General features: G+C 37.0%; 1 long non-coding RNA gene across 7 annotated transcripts in view; it reads right to left on the minus strand.

The window, feature by feature from the left end:
• Positions 1-981: 981 nt before the first annotated feature.
• The window catches only part of LOC116152582 (uncharacterized), a 37,638-nt gene continuing 20,321 nt past the window's right edge, over positions 982-18,298 (minus strand). For 4 of the 7 annotated variants that reach the window (XR_010382603.1, XR_010382605.1, XR_010382601.1 and 1 more), the window contains 4 exons: positions 12,540-12,679; positions 12,001-12,356; positions 11,806-11,921; positions 982-11,240 (listed from right to left, as the gene is read on the minus strand). This is a non-coding gene — a long non-coding RNA (uncharacterized LOC116152582). Of the gene's footprint in view, positions 11,241-11,805; positions 11,922-12,000; positions 12,357-12,535; positions 12,680-18,298 lie in introns of all 7 variants that reach the window. The other 3 variants (XR_010382602.1, XR_010382606.1, XR_010382604.1) reach the window with 3 other exon arrangements.

Consider the following 18,298-nt stretch of genomic DNA (forward strand, 5'->3'; position numbering starts at 1 on the left):
ATTCTGACTTGAGTAAGATGGTTCTCCAAGACATTAGTCTGCCATCTTCTCAGTCTGCCAGCTTTCTGAAAAAGTCACTATTCCTTGCCCCAACACCTCATCTCCGATTTATTGGCCTGTTGTGCGGAGAGCAGAACGAGTTTGGACACGGTAACGTTATGAGGGCAATATCTTGGCTTTTCCAGATTACAAGGGCATTTAGGATCCTGCTAACAGTACTTTTTATATAAACACATAAAAAGTTTGCATAAAAATCTAAATATTTATCAAGTATTAAATATTAATCTTTCTACAGTAAATATAAGGCAAAACACAATTTTTTCAGACCTAGAGACCTTTTTTGCAGACTCAGAAATGTTTAGCATCTTCTCTTACAGCTTAAAAATTGAGAAACAGTGGAGTTTTAAAATTTAGAATTTAGAATTCAAATTAGAAATTAGAATTACTTAGAAGATAGAATTAATTATATAAAATGATTACATCTATTTCTAAATTATACATTTACAAAAAATGAGAATTGAACTAAGGCATTGTAACCCAAATTTAAACTGCTATTAATCAATACTATTTGTAGTTCCACAATTCTAAAACACATTTTTCACATTTTAATAGTTTTTTTTACTCTGGAACTTCATAAAATTGATACGTATGTTAAATGTACTTACTGTTTCTTTTCTTATCTTTTCCTCTGAGAAAAAAAGTGATGTTGGTAAATGCATGGGGTATTATACTCTTGATGGAATTTTGTACTTAGGATATATAATCAATTTGTTTTAAGTTTTAATTTTTGTCATAAAACAAAGTATCATTAGCTACTTTCACCATATTCAGGGTGCTCAATGATGCCAAATTTAATGCGTACTTTGTTAAAAGGATTAAAATTGCTCCAGAATTCCATTGGGAATGACTACCAGTATTTGCTGTTTGCATTTATTTCACATAAAATGATAAATCAGAGTAATCGAGGGACCATATATACCCTTTGTAATTTTTTTCTACTTCAACATTTGATTTTTTAATTTGTGTTTTAGAAACGTTTCCCTAAAGGAAAAATAACTTTTACATCCTCACACTTTTCACTTTTATGCTTTCTTAAAACTTCAGAAGTAAAAAAGAAATTTTTTAAGTGCCCCAAAATCAGGAGTGGCACTGTGATTAAAAGCAGAAGCTCTCAATCCAGCTACCTCCATCCAAATCCCAAACGTGCCTGCCAAACTGGGCAGCCTCAGGTAAATTTTTTACCTTCTGAACTTTAGTTTTCTCACTTGTCATAGAGGGATTATAAAACTTCCATTATATTCTGACATATATAACATATTAATCATGCAAAGCATATAGCACATAGGTTGACACTTCATCAACAATGAAAGTTAGATGTTTTATTATGGTTAAGTCAAAAGAATTCTTTGAGGTACAAATTTTCATGACATTTTACACTTTTTCTTCATACTTGAAGACATAATATTTACTAGAGAATTATTAATTAACCAGTTTAAGAAACATATATTTTTGAAATCTAATCTCTATAATCACTATGTAATTATTTTATTGAGATCAAATTTTAATAAAATCATTTTTTAAATGCACATGTCTGTGCTCCTTCTACTTCTAATTTTTACTTATTTACACTTCCTCTCTTTTGTCCTTAATTTGATCTGCCAGGACTTTTCTATTATGTTTTTCTAAAATAAGTTCAAGGACATGTTTACAATATATTCCCTTTTCTATGTTCAAATGCATTCATTTATACTTTTCTCTTTATTATTTCCTATTTTTGCCTTTCCTGGAGTATATTTTATAGTTCTTTTTTGATTGAGTTGAGTTCATTTAATTGTATAATAGGGTAAGCACTTCAGAAATACACAGCTGTGTCATTTCTTTTTTCAGTTCTGATATTTTTTTAAATGACATTGATTTCCACTTCTCTTCTGAATGTTCTTATTCATTATTCAGAGCCACCTATAAATGTTGGAATGGGTTTGCATTATTTGCACTCTGTATCAATTACCTTCAGTAGGAGAATGAATTATGGGTCTTAGTCTTTCACTCTTCCTTATATTCACACCCTTAACCATAACTTTATTTTTCTAGAGTGTATTTCTCTGCCCCTTGGCCTTTGGGCACGTCCATGGGAACTTCTTAGACCAGAGGTGATTGGCAATGATATAACTAGAGACCTTCATGTGCTTGTGCAGCTGCACTTGCATTTTTATGTTTCTGCTATCCATCACAAGAAGATGTCTTGGAGAACCTACTGAACCAAGCCCAGCCTAGTCTAGTGGAAAAACTCAGCCAAAATCTGTCAATCTCTCAATCTTATCTCACTCATAGATTCTGCACCAAGAATATGTCAATGCTGTTTCAAGCTACTGAATTTCATGTAATTAGTCAGCACTGTTATGACAATAGTTGATAAACTCAGAGATTGGTAACTAGAAATGAGGTCTTGTGGTAATAAAATTCTCAAACGTGTGACAAAGGATTTGACACCAAGTGGTAGGCACTGAAGAAACAGTTAAAGCAACTATAAAAATGGTGACCTATATGAGTGGGAAAACACTTAGTAAAAACCACTGCCTGTGATAACATGGAAGGAATAAAATCTACCTAATGACCTTAAAAGGGTAGGAAGAGGTAATTTTAAGAAGATTCTGAAAATGTGTGTTGTTATTGGATGCATTTGATAAGGTACTAAAAAGAAAGAATTGAGCTCAGAAAGAAAGTGGCCAGTTGGGAACAGAATTTGAAGAGAATATAGTTGAGCTGGGAAGCCCCATGAAAAAGATCGGCAGGACCCTCAGGCAGGGCCACTACTCTCCTGCCAGCACCATCCAGTTCCCTGGCCCAGTGGCATTATCACGCTTTTTGCATCTAAAATGGCTTGCTTCTAGGAAAGCGGAACTTAACCCTAAGATTCCATTGGTTCCCTGAGCTAACTCCTGATTGGTCCATTTCTGTCACTTCTGATTGGTCCATTTCTATCACTCCTGACTGGTCCAGTTCTACAAAGCTCATTCCTAATGAGTCAACTTTTGTTACATCTTATTTGCATATGATGTGGCAAAGTCTTGACCAGCAGCCTATAAAAGCCTATGTAAACCTACAGACAGGGTCCAGAGCTTGGAATATTAACTCCTTTGGGCCCACTGGCGTAATAAACCTGAGTTCTCCAACCCTCCAAGTACTGCTTGGTCTCACCCAGATCCAGGTGGCTGTCACAACTAAGCTGTAACACTGAGCTGTAACAATCTTTGCTGCAACATAGTCAGGCCAGAAATTAAAGGGATGAGAAATAAAACTATTTCTCACAAAATCAACTTCAGGACAGAAACCAAATATGGAAGAGGGGGTAGGGATAGGGCCAGGAAAACATGGCCTCAGGCAAAAGACAAAAACAAGATTATAACTGGAAAGCCCATTTCTAAAAAACTCTGAAAGAATTAACATGAGCACCTCAGATACGCTCAGCCAAAGAAGGTTCTAGGATGGTTAAAGGTGTGGTTACACAGAAGTCTGATGCATCCTGCACCTCTAGAATTGATATAAAATAACAGCTACAGAGTTTTTGAAAATGTTGAATTGGCTAATGCCCTGGCAGCCTGGATGAAAGAAAACTGAAACCACTTCAAGAGAGAAAAACTCTCAGGGCTTCTAAATTCCTACAGGCAGACAGCACACTGGGAAAGCTGACCAGGCACCAAAAGGTCCCCCCCTAGCTTTAGGGCAGAGGTGGGCCCATTTTCCCTGTAAAGGAATGGATAGTAAATAGTTCAGGCTTGCTGGCCACCTGTGGTCTCTGCATATTTTTCTTTGCTTTCATTTTGTTTTTAACTCTTTTAAACTTAAAAGCCTTCCTCAGTTCCCAGATCATAAAAAAGACAATGAGTGGCAGGATCTAGCTTGATGGGCCAACCTGTGCAGATCCTGCTCTAGGCTACATGGACCTGACAACATTTGCCCAGGAGAAATTCAGAACTCTACAGGACCAGCGACTGCTCTGTCAGACAGACATGTAAGACTTCATTCAAAGTTATTGCTGTGGGAGAGAGAGGCCTGAGTTCAGGCTGAACTCAACTAACCAAAGCAAAGGGTGGCAGAGGATTTTGTAGCTGTGATTAGAGGAATCCCGGCCCATCTGTGTTTGCTGAGATTTTCCAAAGGAGAAGTAAGCGTTCTTCTATTTCTATGACGGACGGTAGTTTTGCAACTTGGACCAATGTCCCCCTGAATTTAGGGTCCACAGGGACTGGAAAATAGTGCCCTCTCTTCCTTGAAAATTTCTTTTCAAAGAGAGGGGCTCTCAGGTCTTTGAGAAACACATTCCTGGGCTGTTCAACTGGCAAAAGATGCCTAAAAGAATGACATCTCAAGAGGAAAAGAAAGGATTTACAAGCATGTGTTTTCTTAATAAATGCTGTAAGATAAGGGAGGGGAAGGACCACTGTGTTTGGGCCACCTGGCTGGGGTGAGGGGGTGAGAGAGAGGTCAGGGCCCAAGACACAGGAGGAAGTCTGCTAAAGTTTAATGAAGCTGAGAGAAACGTTAAGGCTATTCTGATTTGAAATAATTAGCATTATATTAAAAGTATATATATATATATATATACATATACACACACACATATAACATATATATATAACATATACATATATACATATATAAAAACATGTCAATAATTTATAACTCACCAAATCTGCTCCGAGTATACATCCTGGAGATATTCTCATATACGGGCAAGTTTAGCTTTCTTAATGCAGGGAGTAAAATTCTAAAGTAAATTTTTCAGAAAGCAAAATTATGCTTGTCTTCTTGTCCCTTTCATTTGGTCTTCTGGGCTGGCTCATTCCCTGCCCAACGATGAAGATAACCCCATAAATTTCTGATCACTTTTTGACAATATAAAATGTTCTCAAATCATGTTTAGTTGCACAATCCAGTCTTAATCTTGTCATTATAATGCCCTGACCTGTGTAATAGTCAAAACTTTAATACTGACTTAATATTAGAACTTCCCTCTTTCCCCTGGTTGGGAAAGGAGATTATCATTGGTCTTTCCTCTCTAGCTTCAGAAAAATATACAAAGGAAAAGAGGAATGAAGTCGAATGAGTTAAGAACTTTCTCACTGATTGGTAATGTGGAAATTTGGCTTCAGTTCTCTTTGCAACTGACATATGATTAAAGCTGTCTCTTCCTCTTACGGATACCTCCATTGGCTTTGGGGGATCACCAGTATTCCTGCTCCTTTTCCCATTCCCACTGCCTTCTGGATGCACAGCCATTTGGCAGTAGCCCCTTGGCTGAAAATGAGGTCTCCTCTCTTCAAAAGGACTGACATGTTACTCTGGAGTTGAAATTTTTAAAAAAAATTCTCTATGTACCTCAGCCTTCTAGACCAATGGGGAGAAGAAACAATAATAAGGATACTTCATTTAGCTACATTATATGTGATTACATTTTAAGAGAAAACAGTGAAAGAGGAGAGCAATATGGGGGATGCATACAGGAAGAGAAGACCAGAGACACAGAAACAGAGAGAGAAATAGGAGACGGAGGTTCATCAGATCGTGGAGTACATGTTAATTAGTTTTTAAGTCTCCCTCTGCTAGTTCCTCAGCTGTCACAAAATATTTAGCACCTCAAAACACTCCTCTTTGAAGCTGCTAACCAATCAATTAACCACCATTCACAACTCTTTAGCTCCTAGTTACATGCTAGAAAGTAATTTTTCTAAAAGAGCTTCTATCTTTCTTTCATTTTCACTGAATCCTTGTACCCACTACAATGTCTGACATATGGTAGGCAGACATTTAATACAACAATTTTGAATTGATAAATGGAGAAATGTACCCTTCAGCCTACAGGGAAGGGAGTTACACTCAAATCACCCTGGTGGGACTACAGTAATAACACCAGATGAAGTAAGTTAGAGGTAATATCTTACCCACAGGCTAAAAGTATGTTCATTTTTCATTTTAATCCCCTAAACTTGTATTGTGCACCCATTAAACAACCTTGAATTTCAAAATCCACCTTTGCCTTGAGGGGAAAATTCGTATGATGGTAGTACGCCCATGAATTACTGGAATTCTAGTGGTTTTAAAAAACACAAGTCTAAAAAATACAGAGCCAAACTGCCTTGCTTCTAATCCCAGCTCTGTCAGATATCAAGTGATCTTGCACAAGGTACAAAATATCCAGTCATTCTTACTGGAGAAATGGGAAAATCATTTCAGCACCTACTTCCTAGGATTATTGTAACGTTAAGTGTTAAGAACTTAGCCTAGTGTTGAGGACATGCTAGGTATTCCACATGCATTAGCTATAAACATTTTTTCACTATACTCTCTGCAGAGTCCCTAAGGATTGTTTCTTGTGTTTGCAAAAACACAATCCTCACAAGCACAAAATGAGCTCTATCCTTTACTTCCATTTCTTCTGTATGTCTGTATTAAATTTCAGTTTAGGTTTGTTTAGGTTTTCATTGCCCCAAATGCCCCTGATGTTGTCTATCACAAATACCATCACTGCCGGCTAACGTGTACAACAAGACTGCCAGTGTCCAACGTTTGCTTATGTCAATATTGGTACTAATGACTTTCACTTATAAAACTCAAACCTTATAATCATTGGGAAGAAGTCTAGCACAGTTCCCCTTCAGAGCAGAAGCCATAGGCATCGATGCTATTCATATATTACACAACTTTTTCTCCCAAGGGAATACAAACATAGGAAATTCAATGTTCTTGTTCTCTTTTTATAGTCCTTTATCCTAGAGTTCAAAAATAAATTTATGACTCATGATCAGAGGATATTTGAGAAAGTGGTATTATTCTATGCCCAGTTACCCCATTGGCTGGATTTCATCCATTGACTTTGAATCAAACTTATATTTCAGATCTTTCTTCATTAGGAACTGTTCCACTATGCCCACATGTCCCAAAGTTCTGCTCAACAACGCATGTAGATGACTACTTTAAAGCCCCACAACCATCACCAGTCCTCCAGATACAGTAAAACGTGCCAAAACTCTAGGGTATGCACAGCTTAGTCTCAATAATGTCAGAACAGGATGAGAGACTAGCTGAGGGGAACTGTGGGCTGGTGATAGAGGTGAGAAAGGACGAAGGAACCTGGAAGAACTCACAAGTGCTATTAGAAGCTTTCAGAAGTCATGTCACTACTTACAAACATCAAGAGAAGTGAGGAAAAATAAAATAAGGATCTGTTCTTCATGGATGGCTGACACTACTTGCTGTTATGTCCTGAGAGTAGAACCAAGGTTTGTAACATATAAACCACTCACATTTCAGAGCAAAGAGTGGTTATCAACCAACTGGTGAGGTGGAGTTGAGCCTCAGAAATAATACATGTTTTAAGCTGCATCCTGGCTTATAAATTCCCCACAGAAACTGCTATCCCAACAAATGTCTTGATTTTGAAGACAGACAGATGTAAATGACCTCAAAAAAGATGGCTTTGGGCCAGTGACCTAGACCATCCGTCTCACTTAACTTTCCCAATAATAAAGGTCATACACAAGTAGCCAAGATTCCTACAAAGAAATAAAGTTTGACAAATCTTTTCATACTATACTCCTACACTCTCAAGGAAAAGATGCACTCCCTGGGAAAGTAACTAGAACACAAATGCAATTTTTAGGAAATTACTTTGGAGTAGATATGGACATGAATTTACACTTTTGAGTAATATTCATCTACTCTCATCTTTAAAACTGGTCATGATGCTGCCAGTCAAAATTGTAAGCTATAAAGCTATTAAAAGGCATTAATATTTATTCCTCATGATGCTGCTAGGGGAATTTTAGAATAATCCTTTGGAGGCTGTTTTTATACCTAGGGTTTATTTGTTTGATTCATAAATGGGTACACTTATACAGCCTCAGGCTCTACAACACTCACATCATTGGATAAAAACCCACAGAAAAATACAGCATCAATGAAAGCAGCATAAGGTACAATTTAAGGGTTTAAAATGATCTGCCCATTAAGGGGCACTCATTTATAAGCAACAGAAAACCCGACTCAAAGTGGCTTAAAAAAATAAAGGGCATTAATTGGCTTTAATAAGTAGAAGCAAAGAGAGACCAGTCATTGGAACTGATTTGATTCAGGTGTAACTGAATGTCAATCAAGACACAGATTTTCTCCTTCTTTCTTCTTTACTTTCAGCAGTGTTATCTTCATCCCCAAACTGCCACACTCATCCTAGTAACAATTTCAAGGGCTCTACACTTCTTTCTTCACAGCAGTGGAGGAAGAGAGACTCACTGACAGAAAATTTCTGGTAAGACAGAAACTTATTTTGCATTGAACCATAACACACACTTTACCCAGTCTTGTTTGACCTGAGTCAGAGATGACAATTTTCCCCATATTTTCAGATTATTGTCATACTGAAAATATTTTATAAACTATTATGGTTTATTTCCACTTTAACATCTTCATGTAAGAATTTCACAGTGCCAGAAAATAATGACCTCATAGTAGGAAGACAGTATTTTGATTATAAAGCAGAACATTTTTTTCTACCCCCTCCTTTAAAATATTGCCACATTCACTAACTTCTCAGATGATAAGAAGCACATAGAATCAATTTCCTCTCCTTAAATACATTTTTATATCCACAATGCATGAATCAGATACTGATCAATGTAGTAACTTGTGGAGTTTCTGAAATATTAAACTTTTCAGTTAGCACAGTGATTTAAATCAACTAGGAGAACGTGCCCTCAAAATATTGTTTTATGTAATTTTCTAGCTATTTCCATAATCGCAAAGTAAAAACGGTTAAACTTTACAAAGAAACTAAAAGAAAATATTTTACTTTTGCTGCTCCTTTGCAAATGCCATTATTAGTGTTCAAATAAAGAGAGCGAACTTGTAATTTGGGTGAGGGTGAAATCCCTTAGACATAAAGTTATCAATTTTATCACAGTTTTACAATAACTTATTTAGGGAATAAAGAGGTTACTTTGTTTTAAAGCATTACAAAATATTTTATGTTGCAAGAAAAGTGAAATTTAAAGTTAAACATATTAGCAAATTGAACTAACATAAATCACTCACCAATGTAGTTTACTGTTTAACAAATCCATAATTATGGAACTTAGGAAAGATGTCCTTTTTTGCCAAAATTGGTCAGATTAGCTTTGAATCACTAGGCAAACTCTACAAGACTCTGAGTCTTATTGTCTTCATCTACAAAATTAGAGAACTACACTAAATGAACTTTAATATCCCTCCCAACCTAAACATTGATGTAGCATTGTTCTCTTAAGTAATCCATTGAGGAATGAGAGTTTCTAGATACATAAAGCTCCCCTTTAAGTTGTAAAGCTTTACTTTTACAATAAATGCATTATATCCTTCCATTCACCCTAAAATAACATGAGATAACTGATAATGCAACCTCCTAAATTCTGCCTCTCAAATTTGGGATCTGATTGACTGGATCAGCATGCAGGGATTTCTGTGCCGTGGCTCCAATTCTCTGCAATCCTGGAAAGAACTCTGAGTCTCAAAATGAGAATACCAGACACTTCCCTGTCTCTCTCTCAGTTTTGAAGACAAAAGAGATTCTATTTATCAAAGTATATTTAAACAACAAATCACCATACCAATGCAAAGAATTATTATTATGGTGACCAGTTTTGACTTGTTCTTGATTAAAATAGCTGGATTTACTATAATTTGTAAGTTACATAAAATATATACATTTCTGAGGACTTGTACATTTATGATTCAAATCGTTCAATTAACTTGACTATTTTGTAGTCATTTTGCTTTGTTTTTAATTTGCTGCTTTATCTCCTAATTAGTAGGACCTGATCCTCAGTTTGCTTCTCCCAGAGTCTAGAATTTTGACCTCTGAATACACAAGAATGAACACCTAAAGATCTCTCTGTTACTCTGGCAAATTTGGTATCACCACCCGTTTTAAAACAATGGCTCCCTAAACTGGGAAGGGCTTTTGTTTGTTTCATTTTGGGTTTTTTATGATTCTGAGGCCTCACAGTGTGTGATTTAATATGTCTGGGGCAGGACATAGGAAAGCTGTTTCTCAAAATCCCCCCCTGGAAATTCTAGAAACTGCTATTTTGGGAAACACTACTTAGCTCTCAATTTTAATAGCTGTTGCTTATGTTTTATAACAAATAAAAATTTTTCCTCTGACATTGATCATAAGCACATTCAAAGAAAATGTATAAATATCCATAGAGAACTACCTATAAGAATCTTCTACAAGAAAGCCTTAACATTATGTTACTGGTAGAGCTAAGACACAGCAAGTAGATGGTGAAAAGTGAGTGGTGTTACCCTTAGGAGCCAATTGTTTCTGCTTTGTTTATAGTCATCCACTGATCAACAGAGACAATCTCATAACAGCTGTCATTACAAAATAAAACAGGGAAGATCTCTAAATGACAAAAACTTGGCTAAGTAGCTAATCAGCATATCTGAGAAAATGTTTCTCGCAGGCCTAAATGAAAAGTGTAAAATAAACTGCACAGTTTACTGTAGAAATGTAAAGATCTCCATGCCTCTGGAGTTTACCACAAATAGGACAAAAAAGTTAAACAAAATTACTATTGTTGACAAATAAATTAACTGCAAAAATATCAGTGTAAAATAGATGCAAATTCAACCTTTAGGAAGTTTAAAGCATGTATAGATTTTACATTCTATTCATTCTACACAGAAGACTTAATTATGACAATGAGACATACAATTTTGGAGGGGTGGGAGGGTATAGCTCAGTGGTAGAGCACTTGCTTGGCATGCATCAAGGTTCTGGGTTCAATCCCCAGCACCTCCACCATAAAGAAAGAAAGAAACAAACAAACAAACATAATTACCCCAAATAAAATAAAATAGAATAAAACATTTGGTTCCAAGAATCAACACCATTCCTTCAAAACTTAATACAAAACCACATGTGGTTTTTCCAGGAGTCCTGGAGTCTGTAGCCACTGCAGAATGTCTTCATGTGCTTTGGCTGTCTTCTTGGTATAAACCTAACATGAGCACGGTGTTGGTGCAGTCATGCTTCAAGGTAGCTGTGTTATACACTGGGAAGTCTTATTTAGATAAATATAGCTGTCCCATTACATTCTAGGGAACATAGCTTAAGTTCTCCTTGAAATGTTGGATGAGACATCATATGGGCTGTCTGTAATCCAAATCTGGCAGGATGCGACTCCAAATATTGCCACAGGAGGCTGGAATATAAATACACGTAGTTGAAGAATCTATCACTTTTCCTCAGAGGAACAGCATATTCACAATCACTTTGTCTGTCAAGTCCTAATTACTTAATGTGACATGAACTTGAAAACAGGGGTCAGCTATCTTTGTCAGTATGGAGTTTCATGACTGGTCAAATGCATTCCTGAAAAGTTCAAACCCCCCGGGAGAGTGATGGATGATACAGAAGGCACTCGTATTGGCTGTTCTGGTGATTTTATGTTTGGTCCCAGTTTCTTTCAGGAGAGGTAATATAATACAAATCACACAGATTCTACCAGTTTCATAGCCATCTTTAATAACTTGACCTATTTTGCAGTGTGCATTAAAGCTTCCACTTTAAAGAGATGGGATGATTTCGCTTTTGCCACCCTCCAGTTAAGAGTAGCGAACTGAGTAGCGTTCAAATTAAAATGCAACTGATGCAAAAATATCCAAAAAATACTGGCTAGAGATGGGAACCTTCCTGAAGCTCTCCTTGTATTTGCTCACACTCTGAACCATGCTTACTTCCTGCTCTCTCTTCTAGATCCTGCTCACCTTGCCTGTTAAACAGTGTTTGCCTCCAGCATTTTCATCCTTAAAAAGCAAGCAATTCCTGAAGACGCGACTACAGTAGTTCTGTAACTGTTGAGCTGACGGTGTCCTGAGATTATCTGAAAGAAGACATTTCTGTCATTACATTCTCCAATCTCTCTGGCAGCCCTTGCCTCAGAAATGGGAATGTGATCTCACCTTTCACGAAACCAGAGGTCAGAGAAGAAGCAGGTGTACAAGTCCAATGGGCTGGATCGGATGTTGGGTGCAGGGCCAGAAGGACAAGTCCCAGGTACTGGGGCCATCGCTGGGGCAGCGGGACTCAGAAGCACCGCCAGGCGTTGCCACCAAGATCCCTGCAGCTGCGCTGTCAGTGCTGAAACCTGCCCCTGGAGCCCAAGCCCCAGACGTTCGGTCACTGTCATTTTGAACTAATAATGTGTCCAGGACGTGAGCTTATGCTGAAGTCTCTTGGCCTGAGCCATAGGCATCATTTGTAGAGTCGGGGAAGGAGTTTATTTCCTCCAAAACATGAGTTCTTAGCAAAGAAAATCCTAAAATGACAACCAGAACTCTTAAAAGACAAGGGAATAGATGAGAGGATAAAATGATTTACGCCAAAATGAGGGACTGACTTATGACTGGGCTGGATATAGGTTAGGGTAGAAACAGAAAGCAGTTTTATTTTTCTCCCACCAGGGGCTGCAAACACACTCGGCAGTATCCAGCTTACCTACCTCTGGAGTGCATCCTGACCCGTCCTCCGTCTACTGTTACTATATCCAGGGCTCTCCAAGGCCAAGATTCAACTTCAGTCTGACTTCCTGCTCTTCCCCTCCTGCTCTGCTCAGGCCTGATGGATAGCATGTAGACTTGCCTGTGGGAGAGAGAGGCATGATCTTGATTTTCTTTTTTATCCAGTTAACTTTCTGTTTCTTCCACAGCCCCTCTTATGCTTCTGACTGTCTAGGATTGGGAGCATGGGAAGAAGGACTTGGAAAAAGACATACAAATGCTTTATGTGTCAAGTTTTTGTTTACTCATTTTTTTGTTTGTTTGTTTTAATGTGGCTTTTGGGTGCCCTCTGTCATGGGCACCATCAAAAAGTTGACTTTCTATCTCAAGGTCCATTTTCACGTTCCTTAGAATATCCTCCTTCCTGACTCCCATGCAGGGTGTCCTCTTCCCTGATCTTTGACGTATTTCCCTGTCTGGCTACTCACACCTCTTCCATCTCTTGTCGCTAGCAGAAAATTCCCAGCATCCTTCTGCTAAAGCCCCTCCCGTCACTGGCCAGCCCTTTTGGGTGAGTTGCTTTTAAGACTGCTAGGGCTCTGATAATATGTAGCCCTTGCTGACTTTTGCCTTACCCGGCCATAAGCGGGTAACTCCAGCCAATCTTCTACCTTCAAAATTATGCAGGCAAGAGACAGCCATCAACTTCTTGGTTGGCTTAAAACTAACATTGCTGGGGATTAAGAACTCTTTTGCATTCCTCTCCAGGAGCAGCCTGATAAGGACTAGGATTTGTAGCTCAACAAGCACCCAGTCCAGAAATAGGATGCCTGCTTCCCTTCTTGCAGGCAGCCCATGTTTTTGGAAACATTCTCTCTGGACCCCTTCACCCAGCAGTAGTTGATGGGAGGAGAGGAGCCTCTCCCACCAGCCGGAATGAAGGATGGAAAAAATCCTACCACTTCTTATTCCCATAAGTTTCTCCAAAAGAAGGCTTTCTCAGTGAATCTCCAGTCTACTCTAAATATTGTTCGAAGATGGGTGGTGATAGCGCCTGCAGTGGTTGTAGCAATCTTTAGAATGCAGAGGTTCATACCACACATCCTTAGTTTAAGAGTTTTGGGCTAAATTCTGAAACAATAGCAGTTTAAATAAGAAATAAAAGTAGAACTAGGGATACATTTTCTGATTTATTCTGCCACCCACCTAGTAGTACAGCAGCCAGGCTCGAGAGCTTAGTGTTCTTTTCCCCCACCATGCCCATGTTTCTATTGGCAGATTTAAAAAAAATTGTGGACAGAGAGGAGAGAAGGCTAAAAGGGATGGGAGCACTCAATATACTACTCCTGTTATCCTGTCTTTGAGAGTCAAGACTCTTGGTTCATGAAAGGTTAACCACATTCTGTGATAGCACTATAGAATACATGTGATTCCTTTTTATCTAAAAATAGAGGTTTCTGAAAAATACAGAACTATATTATTATTTTAATACGTAAGCCTGTGCTCAGTGAGGTTCTAAAATCCTGAAAACTTTCTCGACACAGGAAGCATAAATCAAGGGCCTATATTTAATATCACACAAAGCTGAAATAATCCTACACATTAAGAAAAAAAAGAAAAGAAAGAGGAGAGAAAGCACTCTTATAGCTGTAGTACATTAAGCAGATATACATGGTATTTATCTTCAGTTGGAGCTGCTGAACAGGTGGGAACCATGATTTAATACGCTTTGTTTTAAATCAACATCAGATAGAAGGCACCAAAAGCAAATGTGTAATCTTATCAAGCACAGCAACTGAATTTGAGCTTATCCATTTGCCACTAGAGGCACTGAAACTCATAGAATAAAATTCAATTTTGATTATGTGCACAGATAAAACCAATGCAAAACTCTCTTCAATTTATACAGATAAAATAGATTTTCTTATACATGGAGCTCATTCCAATGTTGAAATAATGTTTAAAAAAGAGAGAGAGAAGGAAAGATTTAAATACTATTATATCTAAATAGAGGAACTAAATGTAATATAATAAATTGTTTATTAATAAGAAACTGGTAATTAAAATAAACATTCCAAACCAGATATGCTATTTAACTATTATCTGTTTTCAAAAATAATGTGTCTCCTGCGAATATGGCATTCAGATACTTTTAATATTCAGTTACACTTTAAAATCATTGACTATTATGACAAAAAACATGTTTCACACTACAGTGTTTATAAAAATTAAAAATATAGTGATTACTGGAAAACATCCTTTGTTTTTATGGAGAAATTCATTATCCCCTAATGGATCTGAAATGCAAAAAAAAATTAACAAAGCTTTTTATTTTTAATTAATTAAATTGCAGGTTGGAATTATTTTACTTTGCTCAGTTTGTACAGGTGGAATAAGGCTCTTAAATTAAGTGTCCCCAGAAATAGAAGAAAAATTGAATTATCAGATAATCATAAAAACAAGCTCCAAAAAGAGATTGTACAGTTAATAGACTAATTATTTTGATGAACAGTGCACTTAATTCTTAACCACCTTTCCACAGTGATGACAGCTAGTAGAAAAGCAATTACAGTGTTAGAATTATTCTTACACCTGCTGAGTCTGACCCTTTATGTTTCTATAGGGAATCCAATAGGGTTTGTGATGAATTGAGATGAGATAATACACTTTCTTTGAAGCTGATTGTGTTGCCACATTTACCAGCATCTAGCATCATAATTATCTGACCAAGCATTCTTTGTTATAAGCAATATGTACAAAACGTGGGAAATCAATAATAACTAGAAAATTGAGCTGGCAAAAAGAAATCATTACACATGAGTTGGAGTTACACTCAATTGCATAATAAAATGTTCTTCTACAAGAAGACTTGTGTCAGCCCAAAATTCTCTACAAACATGGAGTTGTACACTAGTGATAACATTTCAGAAAATTAGAAGAAAATGTATCATTCTTGTTTAATGTTAAGTAATAAAGTAATCCTCCACATGTAACCATGTGAGCCTTCAAACACATGTGGAATCAATTTCTCCTTAACATTGCGTAGAATATTTCTTTAATAGTAACTTTTCCTAAAGATGTCCTCATAAGTCAGAAAGTCAAAAATCAACTGACCATCTAAATGGAAGAAAAAAGACTAACTTACATGCTTTCTCCTTTTTCTGCATTACTGGGGGATTTGAGTAAGGATGAGAGTATCTATGAAGCTTGAAAATGAAGAGGGGGTTTTCCATAAACCTGGCTGACTCCATGTTAGAATAGTAGATGCGGGCTTTTGTAATAAATTAAAAGTAGGAAGGATAAAGTGATACTTTGTTAGCATAAGAATATAAACAGTCAGCCCAATGTCATCAGGCAATGTGAATGTCTCATTATTTGGGGGATAGTTGACCAAGACAGACCAACATGCAAGACCAAGGCAGCATGGGAAGAAAAAAGTGATTGGAAAGAGGGTAATTTGGGTGTGGTGCCAACAATGGTGACTATAAATCTGTCATGCCCACTGAGGAACCACTGGGATGAGAACTAGGATATGGTTCCACCATTCTTCATATTTTCTACCCAGAGTTGATTCTTTTTACACTGCACAAAGCAATGTGAAACTGAAATAATGAATAGTGAATGAATACTAAATGTAGAATAATGTATTTTTCTAGAATCCAATGGATATATTAAGAACTCTCACATTAAGGGATTACCTGTGATTGGAAACATAATTTATTCTTTCTCTTCTTTGTATCCTTACAAAAGTAGCTGAAAGTTGGTCTTGCTGGGATTCTTAGGACCAGGGTGTGTGTGTGTGTGTTTGTTGTGTATGTGTGTGTGCCTGTTGTGTGTGTGTGTGAAGAGAGACAGGATTCCATAAGCTATTGTCAATTCATTTCACATGAATTATTCTCAGGCCATTCTTTCTCTCTGAAATCCACTGACTAGAGACTGTGCACAGCCTTTATTTACACACCTAATGGTGTGAGGAAAATCACCCTCCAGGAGCTGAACTAAAACCTAGTGAAACATCTGGGGGCTGGGGTGTTGAATTAACTTCCTATTTTCTAGTTCAGAACGTTTCCTATAATTCCATGTGGCCAGCTCCAAATGGCACATCAAATACCATACTTTGTTCTTACTTTAGCTTAGAAACCATTTTTTGTCCATTACTAGTCCATCGGTTCTTTGTGCAATTGTTGGGTTAATATTCTGATGACTTAACACAAAATTCATTGACGTTTTGTGAATGGAGAAGGGAAAAAATAACCCTACTCAACAAAGGTTACATCGGAGTTTTTTACTGATTAACATCCACATTGCAGAAGTTAACTAGCATCCTTCGTGAGTTATACAAAAAAAAAAAAGGGAGGGGGGTTGTTTGTGTTGGAGTCTCATTCTTTTGTTAAAATGTTAAAAACTCTCAACATTAATTCATAATGCATATGAATCTATTATTGGTGAGTACTTAAACAGTCTCAGAGAGTAAGACACAGCTAGCTCTGTCTCTGAAGAGTCAGTTACCTGTGGTTAAGACAAGTACTCTGGGGTCAAGTGAACCTGGACTCAAGTGAAAGCTTCACCATTAACCTGAAGCACAATGTTGGGTGAACTCTAAACCTCATTTTTTTTCCCATTTATAAAATAACATCATCCTCATCACGATGTTATAAAGACAAAATGAAATCTTTTAATTAATTTCTCTGATAAAATTTGCAATGTCAACTGCTCTCATTCCTACTGACTCTGAGCTCAAAACATTGTAAATAGAAAATGTTCCCTGAAAAGAGTGCATGTGAAGGGAAGGAAATTCACTGTTTGAACTTGAGAAGCTGGTGCTGGAATTTTTTTATCTGTTTGCATCATCAGTTCTTTGGAGTATCTTTCTTCATGAAAAGAGTTTCATTTCCATTATGTCTTAGAGAATTGCCTTAGAATTGCTAACCTACCCTTGGCACCCTTTGCTAGCACCTAGCGCTTTTATAAATGTATTCATTTCTTCCTTTATTTTCCTAATTTTTGTGGAAATTTGAGAAAGGAAGAGGGGTATATGAGCGATATTACTCTGTTATGTTGAGCTACAAGTCTCAATGTATTTTTCTAATTTACATGACATATATATGGATTTTGAGGATAGTTGTACTTTCAACTGTTCCCTGTCCTTGAAAGCTCTCAGAGTTTGCAAACAAGATGACAAGGCTTCACAGAGAAGACCCCCTGTGGTAGGCCCCCGAGTTTCATGAAACTTCTGCATCCTTCTGGAAATAACCTGTTGGAATGTAATCCATATATAAGGATATACTCCAGCAGTTAAACCGTCAATTGATAAAATATGGATATTTGATCATTAAGAGTTTTTAATATGTGTATATATATTTATATATAGATAAAATACATACATATCTATATATGTATATATACATATTTGGGGGTAGAGGAAAGAGGGTCATGTAAACCTAAACAGTCATCACGTTACCCCACAGGAGCCTGACATTAACAAAGAAAATAAATAACTTCTGGGGGATAAGTGACAACATAAGTGCAGCAAGAAGGGACAGAACACACGTATAACTATTAAATACACTTCTATATTTGTTTGGCTGAGTTCAGGCTGGCCCCAGGCTTCTGCACTTGCCAGACAAGTAAGCTGATGATACTAAAAAAAAACGTGTTTTTTTAATTCAAGCAGAGCTCCATACCACTTACAACATGAAAATACAAAAAATTCATCAAAGAAAGAAAACTGTCAAACTCCACTTCCAGCAAAACTTAGGTA

The sequence above is a fragment of the Camelus dromedarius genome, chromosome 10 (genome assembly GCF_036321535.1).
Source record: "Camelus dromedarius isolate mCamDro1 chromosome 10, mCamDro1.pat, whole genome shotgun sequence".
NCBI classification, from domain to species: Eukaryota; Metazoa; Chordata; class Mammalia; order Artiodactyla; family Camelidae; genus Camelus; species Camelus dromedarius.